The sequence below is a fragment of the Benincasa hispida genome, chromosome 12, assembly GCF_009727055.1.
Source record: "Benincasa hispida cultivar B227 chromosome 12, ASM972705v1, whole genome shotgun sequence".
Lineage (NCBI taxonomy): Eukaryota > Viridiplantae > Streptophyta > Magnoliopsida > Cucurbitales > Cucurbitaceae > Benincasa > Benincasa hispida.
The window spans coordinates 59,290,401-59,302,502 of record NC_052360.1 but is presented as its reverse complement, the minus strand read 5'-3'; the positions used below and the strand labels follow the sequence as shown (position 1 = coordinate 59,302,502).

The window sequence follows — 12,102 nt, the reverse complement described above, 5'->3', positions numbered from 1 at the left end:
ATATTTAGAGCACATTGTTCGTTATAATAGCTTGTAGAATTGAATAATCTGAATTTAGAGTGCATATATTTTAGTTTGGATTTAAATAGTTTGTGTTTGGGGTGACTATTTTAATCTAGGTTCTAAAAGTTTGTGTTTGAAATGTATATTGTTTTAGTCCGAGTTTAGGGTTCATATGTTTGGGTTGTTGATTTTTTTAACGTAGAGTTCTTTGAGGGTTTAGGATTGTTGTCGAGTTTTTTCTTTTTTTACCTCAAATATCATATTTGTAGATAGAAATAAAAGATTTATTCCACCCATTTTTTAAAAATGTTTTGGATTTTCTGTTACATTGGTCTCCGTTCATTTGGTCATTTTTGAGATATACCAATCCCGTTGATTAAGTAAGAAAACTCCATATTTGGAGATGTACAAAAGCAACTAATTCTCTAATGCTATAATATTGTATAAAAATCTATATCTAGGAATGATAGTTCCAAGTATAGGTCACCATTGCGATTACACACAAAAAAATATTGTCAATTTAGATATACGATTCTAAAAAAATTGATGGTATATTATCATTGAAAAGCAGTTCAAGAAGAATGGTTTTGATCAAGTGTGTTTTCGAGAAAGTAAATTCAATACTAAAATAAGTTATTATATTACATCAATGGTTTTTTTTTTTTTAAGAAATAATCACAACCAAACTATAAAATTACATAATGATACAAGTGATATAAAGTACACCATTCAAGTAAGGGGAAAGAAGAAAAGTAGAAGCTTGTTCTTCCAATTTCGTACTCGGCTAAACAATTTTTCTCTGCTTTAGTGTACAACGCTTCTTTGAGAATTCTACTAGCAAACGTAGTATATTAGCTTTCCTTGACCGTTTTGATTGGTGTGTGATTATATCAATTGAATTAAAATATAGAAATTGTTGTAAAAGATTCATTAGGAGATTTTTTTTTAAAATTATTCTCCGGTTTAATTTTATGAATGACTTTCTTTCCATACATACATAATTTTCTTGTTTTAAACGTTGGTAGAACCCATGAAACAAGTTATATATTAACGGATGTTTGAATTTACTAGACAAAAAATATTTTTCAAAAAGTCATTTTCATTTAAATATTTTTCTCAAAAGTGTTTTTATACACAAGTTTGTTTCGTTTGCTATACTCAATGTGTTTTCAATTACTACCAATGTAAGCATAACTCAACTGATATAAAACTTGTACTATTAACCTTAAAGTTAAAAGTTTGATTAAACACTATGGACTGGTCGCAAAGTTGGGCACCAGTGGGAGTCGTCAAAGCTAGTTGCTGAAATTGGGGTTGGAGGTGGTCTTTGTTAGAGTTATCCACCGGAGTTGGTTATCAATGGGTGTGAGTCATTGGAAACATTGGAGGAAGTGAGGGAGGAAGGGTGGATCATTTTAACTATTGAGTTATAATAGTTGTACTATAATAAAATGGGGGTTAAAATCATGGACGAAAATATCGTTATTGGTACAAATATCGGTGAGTCAAATTTATGGATATATTGACAAATATTTAAATATCGATAGATATTCTTAGAAAAATCACGGATATCATGGAAATTCATAAAAATATCATGATTTTTTTAGTGGAATTTAGAACAAACTTATTTAAGTAATAAACTATGCCTTCTTAGAAAAATTACGGATATCATGGAAATTCATAAAAGTATTGTGATTTTTTAAGTGGAATTTTAGAATAAACTTATTTAAGTAATAAACTATGACTTAAGCATATAAATCAATTATTAGAAATCAAATATGATTGGTTATGGAATAATAGATAATAATGAAGATCAAAAAAATTATTATAAACTGAATATTTTATTAATAAAGTCTAAGTCATATAAAATAAATGTCAAATGTAAGATTCAATAATAAAAAGATGATCTAAGAGTAACTAGCCCAATATTAGCATAATTCATTTGACAATGACAATATTGCTCCCAAGTTATTATATGTTAAAAATTTATAACATAGTTGGAAGTATGTCATCCATTAGTCATCTCAACATCAATCCCAATACTACCAATAGAAGGATACCTTAGATCAAACTATGTTTCACTTAAATGGGGATGATTGGAAGAATGTAGATTGTATAGAGGTTCCAAGTCTGAGCCTTCATTACTTTCACGAGAAAATTGTCCTCGTGTATAGATTGATGTGTTAATATGATCACTATAACTACAGGAACCATAATCACTTGAATGATTATAATAATTACTATAAGAATACCTATAATTACTATTGTTTTAGACATATTGACTGTCTAAACTCATCCCCTCCATATTTGAAACAAGGGAGTCAACATCAATCTAAGCAACATCATATGTGCATATTCTATGAATGAAAGGTTCCTGATGCTCCAATCCAGTGAATGAAGTTAATTCCTGCTTCCTCTAACTTTATGGCCCTTGTCAAAGTCTTTTCTTATGGTTTTTCCAAATTTAATTTCTTTAAAAATGAAAGTTTTGGATTGACAATCGAAAAAATTTGAAAATTGGAAAAGCTAGCCCATTGTAAAAGCTTGATATTAGGAAAAATGCTATATATATAGAGAGAATCACATGTAGATAAAATATCAACATATTTCCAAGATAATTTTGTTGAAATGCAAAAGATATTAATCTAAAAAGATATATCGGAGATATATAGCTAATATTGCGATATATATATCGTGAAATTTGAAAAAAAAAAATCTTATCCTCATATCTCTATTGATGATGTGATTTTACGATATATTTATTATATCGAGATATTTTCGGTAAAAATAATTCTTATTCCTCCAATTTTTTTAACATACTCTAAATAGTAGCCACACAACCCCCAAATAAATATTTTGAAATAATTGTATAGAGATAAAAAATCAAAACACAATAATTGCGTACATCTTTCAATTTGTAAAGGGTTTAATATCTTTTTTCTTCCGGAAATAAAATAAAACATAGAATAAAAATTCTTCGCCGTCTGTGGGGATCGAACCCACGACCACGTGGTTAAAAGCCACGCGCTCTACCACTGAGCTAAGACGGCAACAAGTTTGTACCAAATGTTAACATATAATACAAATTTCCATGGACTACCACATTCTAGACAATATTAAAGTTTTTTTTTAAAAAATAAAATAAAATAAAAGAATTCTTATAGAACTAAAGTAAAATTTCATTGCCACACATTGAAAAACTAACAAACGATAGGTTGTGTTTAGCCTAAAGATTGAAAATCGATAAAATAGTATGTCCAAATGAGATTGATGTGTTAATACGATCACTATAACCACAGGAACCATAATCACTTGAATGATTATAATAATTATTATAAGAATACCCATAATTACTATTGTTTTAGACATATTGACTGTCTAAACTCATCCCCTCTGTATTTGAAACAAGTCAGTCAACATCAATCTAAGCATCATCATGTGTGGATATTCTACAAATGAAAGGTTCTTGATGCTCCAATTTCTAGTCCACCAACTCTATGGTAGTTGGAGTCCTGTGTGGCATGCATGAATTGAGATTCTCTAGTGAAAGAAGTTAATTCCTGCTTCCTCCAACTTCATGGCCCTAGTTAAAGTCTTTTTTATGATTTTTTTCAAATCTAATTTCATTGAAAATGAAAGTTCTGGATTGAAAATCGAGAAAAATTGGAAATTGGAAAAGCTAGCACATTGGAAAAGATCAACGATATTTCTACGATACATTCACAAAATATCTATGATATATCCATAAAATATCTACAATTTTGTTGAGATGCAAAAGATATATCGGAGATATATAGCTAATATTGCGATATATATATATATTGTAAAATTTGAAAAAAAAAAAGATCTTACCCTAATATTGATCATATGATTTTACTATATATTCAATATATTGAGATATTTTCGATTAAAATAATTCTTATTCCCCATTTTTTTAAGATACTCCAAATAGTAGTCACACAATCTATTTCAAGTTGGAGGCCCAAATAAATATTTTGAAATAGATGAAATTGAAGTATAGAGATAAAAATCAAAACACAATTATTGTGTACATCTTTTTTCTTCCAGAAATAAGATAAAACGTAAAGAATAAATATTCTTCGCCGTCTGTGGGGATCGAACCCACGACCACGTGGTTAAAAGCCACGCGCTCTACCACTGAGCTAAGACGGCAAGATATGTATTGATTTTAAAATATAATATACTTTTTCATGCACTATATATAATATTAAAGTTGTTTTTTAAAAAAATAAAATAAAATAAAAGAATTCTTATAGAACTAAAGTAAAATTTCATTGCTTGAGAAACTAACAAACGACAGGGTGTGTTTAGCCTAAGGATTGAAAAATTGCTATAAGTCAATCAGTAAAATGGTATATCCAAATGAGATTAGATCTTTTTTTATGAAATTCCACGATATATCGCCGATATCATAAAATTTTGGAAGTAGGAGTTATGAACTTCACTTCTTGTTTCACCTAAAAAGTTGGTGGACCTCATTATGAAAGAATATCAATTTTATATATTATCAACTTCTTATACTGACGGTCTCAGGAGTTCACAACTCTTATACTTTATAATTCCTTACTCTTTATTATTTCATTCCTTATCCCAAATACAATCTTAGATTTTATCTGAGCTCTCAACCATTAATTTGAGACAAAAAAATGTTTGAAAATCTATATTTAAAAACTTATTGTATTATTTTTTATAAATTGAAAGATTTATTTGATAACGGTAAAAGTTTAAGCCTAAATAGGGAAAAAAAAAGAATTCTCTTAGAAATATATTGCAGTACTTGGCGTCTGCCAACCATTTTATTATTGAGCTAAAACAGCTCAATGTGTAATGTTAAAAGTTCAAATAGTTATCGTATATTATATAGCATTGAATGTTTCAACCTAAAATAGGAAAAGAAAAGAGTGATTGTTTTAAATGATAAAACCGCTAAAAATATTTTCAAATCTAGCAACGTGTCACTATTTATTAGTCAATTAAAATTTTTTTCATGTTAAAAATGTAAAATTCCATTTTGTGTCTAAGCATCAAGCCAACAATCATGTAATTTAAAGGCGCACACTATAACACTAAGCTAACACGACAAGACATACCAAACGATACTTTTCAAGCTTTATTACATTGTTTTACATAAATTTGAATGTTTTTAGACAATACTAATTTGATACATGTGCTACACATATTTGACCTTTATTTAACTTGAAGTAGATATTAGAGATAAAATGTGATTAAAAAAAATATCATGAATAAGAGATTAGAGGATAAAATATTATTTTTTTAAAAATCATTTATTTATAGAAAACTAGAGATTATTAGAGATAAAATGTGGATTTTTTTAGATATTTTTTGGGAATTAGAGATTAGAGAATAAAATGTGATTTTTAATTTTTTTCCCTCTTCATTCAATGTGAAGTATAGATATTAGAGATAAAATGAATTTTTTTTATATATTTTTTTTAATGATTTAGATGAGAAATTACGTAAGATATCCCAATCAACATCAATTAAAAGGGGTAAAAAGAAAAATCAAATGTTTTTCACATAGTATAGACAGATTTAAAGTTTAAAATAAAATTAGAAAAAAGGATAAAAAAAAAATTACCCTAAAACTAATATTGTAAAATGTCATTGTCATACGTGAGAGAAACTAAATAATTTCAACAGTGACCTACGGCGGCAAAAGTATGAAAATTTATATTTAAAAGCTTATGAAATAATTTTTTTAAAATTTGGAAGACTTATACAATGATAAAAATTCAAGCTTAAAGAGGAAAAAAAAAAAAAGAATTCTCTTAGAAATAAATTATGATAGTTAGTCATTGTGTGACACATTTTACCATTGAGATAAAACGGTTATGTGTCATTTTAAATGTTCAAATAGTTATTATATGATAGACTTATTATATAGTATTGGAAGGTTTCAAAACAAAATAGAAGGAAAAGGAACCGTAATTTTTAGAAGGATAAAAATGTAAAATTTTGTAGTTGTTTGTTAGATTTTTTAGTACATTACTTGGAAGTGTTTATAGAGTTTTCTTTTTTCAGCTATGTAGTTTATCCAATTTTCAAGGAAAATTCTCCTGAAATTTTTAATTAATATTTTTTTAAGAAAGTATTTACTAGCCACTTGTTTTGAAAAATGTTACTAGTCACTTGTTTTGAAAAATGTTTTCAGGGTTTGACAATAAATTTCATAGTTTAATTGGAGTCTATTGTCATCATGTCACGTTCTAAGTTTAGTAGGGTAACTTGGAGTGTGGTGTGACAAAAATCGAACCTGAAGTTAGAATCCTCGATTAACCCCTAGATCTCTATTCTCAAATAAATTCTTCTTCAATCGAGCTTCATTATTCTTCATGAAATTGCTCATCAACGGTGTTCTCTACAAAGTATCATCTCACTTACTGATTGACCGAATGTATGAGTAATAAAACATTATGGATAAGTGAGGTCTTAGTGCAAGCATACATTATCGATGAAGCAATAAAGTCGGAGTCTTCCAATTGTCGAAATCCACAACAGTATATTGATTTTTAATTTAGCTATAACTATGAATCAATAAAACTGAAGTAACCAATGAAGAGTTTGGATTGTGATGAATGAGAGAGAGCTTTAAAAATAGTAAACAATGATAATCGAACATGGAAAAACAATATTTCATACTTTCGGGTGTTGTATCTTAAGTGATACGGTCGTATCATATCTTAACAATGAATTACACATAAATTGAAAACTACACTATTTGGTCTTGTGTCAAGTTCCTTTAGGAGGTCTAATAAGCTAATGCCTAATGTTTCCATGGTTACCTGGATCTTAAATTAGCTCAAGTTCAGTTTCTTTATCCTATGGTGCCCCTTGTTTCTAAGATGACGTGATAATCCTATTTCTAGGCTCTAAGTCCTATATCCCTTTGTGATATCCGCTTATACCCAACCTTCTCAGTATTAGAGCTCTGCTAGATTGTTAAATTAAGTGGCCAGTTTAACTTATTGATTTTATCTTTAAACTCAACAAAGAGGATATGTAAACCAAAGTGATATGAAATGCAACACAACTTAAGCCATAACTGAAGGGAATCGGATTCTCGCGGAAGCGTGTGATCATCGTGCAATTTGAAAATCGATTTTATAAAACATAAAAAAGTGAATTAATTCACACAAAAATAGGATAAAAATAAGTATGAAGGAAATAAAAATAGAGGTCTGTATGAGTAGCGGAAGTGGATCGTTCCAAATTCCATTTAGAATGGACACAACAATTACAATCTTAAACGGAAACGAAACAGATTATGCATAAATCGAAATTACAGCATGCTACAAAAGGATATAAGAGATAGAGTATGCGTACCTTTGAAGAACCATTCTTCAAGTATCCCTTGATTAGTCTCCAATGCGTCCAAAGCAGCACTCGAACCCAACGAAGAGAACACGAACAACACGAACAACTGAATGCTCTTCATCCATGTACTGAGTTAGAACACCACCACAAGTGTTACCTTGGTAAGAACACCACCATGGTATTCTCGGTGTGAGAATCTAGGAGTTGTGGGCTCTGTATGATCTTGGATTGAGGAAAAAAGGAGGTATACGATCAAGTGAGTGGGAGATATGAACACTGTCTATCGTATAGACGATGTACTCGATCGTTTAGAAACGGAAGCCTATCGTATAGACTTTGCTACTTGATCGTATAGCAACAATCAACATTGTATAGTCAACTCTTAACGATCGTAAATGCTCTCAATGACTATCGCTTAGTAAAAACTCTTTTTACTTGATAGTCTTTTTCTGTGAGAATTTTTTGAGTGAATCAACAACCACTAATTTTTTTAAAACAATTTTCCTTTTATCTCCCACTCAAATCGGTTATTAGAGAAAAAAAATTAATTATCATATAATTAATATATTATAAATAATATGATAACCAACTTATCATATTATATTTATAATCTATAGTTTTAATATTTCATCATATGAAACATATAAACCATAGTTCTTTTTCTATTTTATGGTACTTAATATAAATCATATTTATATTAGTTCCTCCAATTAATGTATCTAATACATCATATCAATTTTATCACATATAATTGAATTTTCTCTTGTTAATTTGAACACTTCAAACTAACGCAAAATCTGATTCTTAACTTGAACCCATTGAGCTACCAAGGGGATTTCAAGGACATGTAGCTTGAAGCTCCAACGGTACGTGAATAACTGACTAAACTCTTTAGTCACGAGATCCACCATCCGTTAATTGTTGGTCACTCCACTAAAGACCAACAGCTGCACTCTTCGCACTACAGATATATTTCTGTATCCATATAACCATTCAACAGTGCAATAACTCTTCACAAATCGCTCTTAAGTACAGCTTGGTCAATTTACTGTTTTGCTCCTGTAGTTACATCTAACTTCTTAAGTACCACTGATTTCTCTAGTGAACAATAAGTCATAGTCCTACTCTGACTGAGTCCTCTCTTCCAAAGAGAGGGTGTGGCCACTATGTTCAAGACCCGGAATCAGCTCTTAAGGGAGCAATTTATCTACTTACCCCTGCTTCAGGGAAGGAGTGAATTCTGTCTTGTGTAGCTGAGTTCGCGGCTCCCTAATCAGACGAATCCCCAAAAAGGTAGGCTTGTTGAGTTGGCAATCTGGCCACTCTCACCCATGCTAATCAAAGGATCGTTCTCATAGGCAGGAGTTCCCAACTCACTCAGGATTAAGGTCATGTCATCTATGGTTATTTAGTGAAATGTAAGTCTCATTTATCAACGGCGTTATATAAAGAGACTAATCATCTCGTGGTCCGGTCTTATACAAACTCTTTGTATAGGACACCCTTGCTCGCATGTCTCCACATGAATGGTCAGGATCATACCATTTGTAGCACTTTACAACACTTATAAATATCTACAAAGCGGGCCATATCTGAAGTGTCACCAGGATAAGGTATCCCTCCTTTATCCTTATACTACAGACCATTTAGGTTATTACTTAAGGCATGATCCACTTGTATGTCTCACATACATGCTTAAGTTACATGAAATAACCACGGATCTTAGTTTATTAGATTTGAGTAAATGCAAATAAAGTAATATTTATTTTATTAATAACAATGTGTACAAAATGTTTACAATCTACGAGACCACCGGGAGAATTAGGACACTAATCCCAACAAAGTAAACCTAAGCTTGCTTCTAATGAAGAAGAAGAGAAGAAAGGGAAGAAGAAAACTCACCTTTGAAGATTCTTCTTTCTTCAAGATTTCCTTTCCTTTGCACACGAACAAATTCAAACCTCTCAACGAACAAAAACACCAACGCAAGAGCTTCCCCGTTATGTTCTAGGATTCCAAGGAGCTAGATGTGTGAGCTTTAACACCTTGGAAGAGGGAATGAAGGTAAATGGAATGTTCTTGAGAGAGTAGAGTAGAGAGAATATGAGAGTGGAGGCTAGGGTAATTTTTCACGAAAATCTCTTATCCTAAAAGGGTTATAATGATATATTTATAAGGAGAGGGTACCCTCTCCAAGTCTTCCCACTTTCCACCATTTGTTAATTGATTAATTAACTATTAATTAATCAATTAACATATAAATTAAATAACTATATATTAAATCTTATTAATATACAGTTAATTAATTAACATAAATATCACATATTTATACTAGCCTCCATTCTCCATCATTTGTTAATTGATTAATTAACCATTAATTAATCAATTAATATATAAATTAAATAACTATATAATAAATCATATTTAAAATAGGTTAATTAATTAACATATACATATCACATATTTATATGCATACATCTCTTTATGAATCCAATTCATATAAATCTAATATTTGAATCTCATTCTAATACATCTCTCTAATATTGTAATTTTATATGAATCTAATTCATATGAATTTAATATTTGAATCTCATTCAAATATATCTCTCTTATGTAGTTTGGATTATAGATCATTCGTATAATTAATCATATTCTATAATTTATAAGAATACATTATATATTAATCATATTAATATAAAATTTCTTTAAGTAATTTGAATAATTCAAATCATTTCCCATTACTATCCTTAGCAAGCTAACAGGAGAACCTTATGGACCAACGATTAGAAGCTCTAATGATATGAGATTAATTAATTGAACTCTTTAATTAAATCAATCAATGTTCATTAACTACCGATCACTACACTAAAGGCTGATAGTTGCACTATTCATACTGCAAATATATTTCTGTGTCCATGGATATAACCAATCAACAACGAGTCGACTCTTCAAAAATTGCTCATAACTACAGCTGGGTCAAAATACTGTTTCACCCTTGTAATTACATCTAACTCCTTATGTACCACTAATTTCTCTAATGAACAAACAGTTTATAGTCCAACTATAAACTAACACCTCTCAAGCTAGTGAGAGGTTGAGGCCTTATTGTTTAAGACTCGAAATCAGATGTTAAGGGAACAATTTATCTACTTTCTCTATAATCAGGAAGGAGCAAATTCCTTCTTGTGTAGGTATGTTTACAACTCCCTATTCGAACAAATCCCTAAAATGGTAGGCTTATTGAGTCCGCTAACTTAGCCACTCTCACCCATACAGATTAAAGAATTGCCCTTATAGATAGGAGTTCCCAACTTACTTAGGATTAAGGTCAAGTCACTTATGGTCATCCTAATGAAATATTGGTTTCTTCAAGTAATGGTGTTATAAAGAGAAACCAGTCATTTCGCAGTCTGGTCTTGTATAAACTCTTTATATAGGATATCCTCATTCACATGTCTCCACATGAACAATATGACTCATATTATCTCTAACATTTATAACTCATGTAACAATTACAAAATGTGTCGTATCCGCAGTGTTACCAGGATAAGACACCTAACCTTATCCATTTACTACAGACCTTTCAGGTTATAAATTAAACATGAACCATTTGTATGTCTACCATATACTGTTCAAATGACATCACATAACCTTGGATCTTAGTTAATGGATGGAATTAATGCAGTCTAGATGTTAATAAAATACCTCTTATTTTATTAAATATATAATTTCTTTTTACGAATTACAAGATATATGAGATTTAAGACACAAATCCAACAATCTTCCACTTTTCCTAAAGTGAGTGGTCTACAGTATCAAATACAATACAATAAACTAGGGCATAAAATATACCCAATAAAATCTTTCACTTGTCTTAAATTAGATGACTCATATCCCATAGACCCAAACTCTCCAGGTGACCCTAAAAAAATTTAGTCGTGAGAGCCTTTGTAAGCGGATCAACAATATTGTACTTCAAAACAATCTTTGTGAAGATCACATTTCCTCATTGCACAATCTCCCTAATGAGATGGTATTTGCATTCAATATGTTTTCCTCATTTGTGACTTCAAGGTTCCTTGGAATTTGCCACAACACCACTATTATCATAATAAAGGATGATAGGCAGGTCCATGTATGAAACGACCTCCAAATTCATCAAAAATTTTCTGAGCCAAATAGCTTCTTTAGTAGTTTCACAAGCAGCTACATATTCAGCCTCCATAATGGAATCCACAGTGCATCTTTACTTAATGCTACACCATACTATAGCCCCTTCATTCAGAGTAAACACTGATCATGATGTGGATTTTCTAGAATCCTTATCAATCTAAAAATCAGAGTCAGTATATCTTATAAGGATCGAATCCTTAGCTCCATACGCAAGCATATAGTTTCTCGTTCTCCTAAGATAATTGAGAATATTTTTAACCACTGTTCAGTGATCAAATCCTGGATTGAATTGATACCTACTGAAAATTCTCACTGCATGGTAGATGTCAGGCCTAATACACAAGATGGCATACATAAGTCTACCTACTGCAGATGTATAGGGAATCCGTCTCATTTCCTCAACTTCTTGAGGTGTCTTAGGACATTGTTCCTTAGACTAAATAATTCCATGCCTAAAAGGTAATAAACCTTTCTTGGAATTCTACATCGAATACCTGACAAGAATTTTGTCAATATACGATGCTTAAGACAATACTAGTGACTTGTTCTTATGATCCCTAATGATTTGAA

General features: G+C 30.4%; 2 non-coding genes across 2 annotated transcripts; both read right to left on the bottom strand.

Moving 5' to 3' along the window:
- Positions 1 to 2,981: 2,981 nt before the first annotated feature.
- Positions 2,982 to 3,053, bottom strand: TRNAK-UUU. The gene has a single exon. It is a non-coding gene; the product is annotated as a tRNA-Lys (tRNA).
- Positions 3,054 to 4,104: 1,051 nt separating this feature from the next.
- TRNAK-UUU lies at positions 4,105 to 4,176 on the bottom strand. The gene has a single exon. It is a non-coding gene; the product is annotated as a tRNA-Lys (tRNA).
- Positions 4,177 to 12,102: the final 7,926 nt, after the last annotated feature.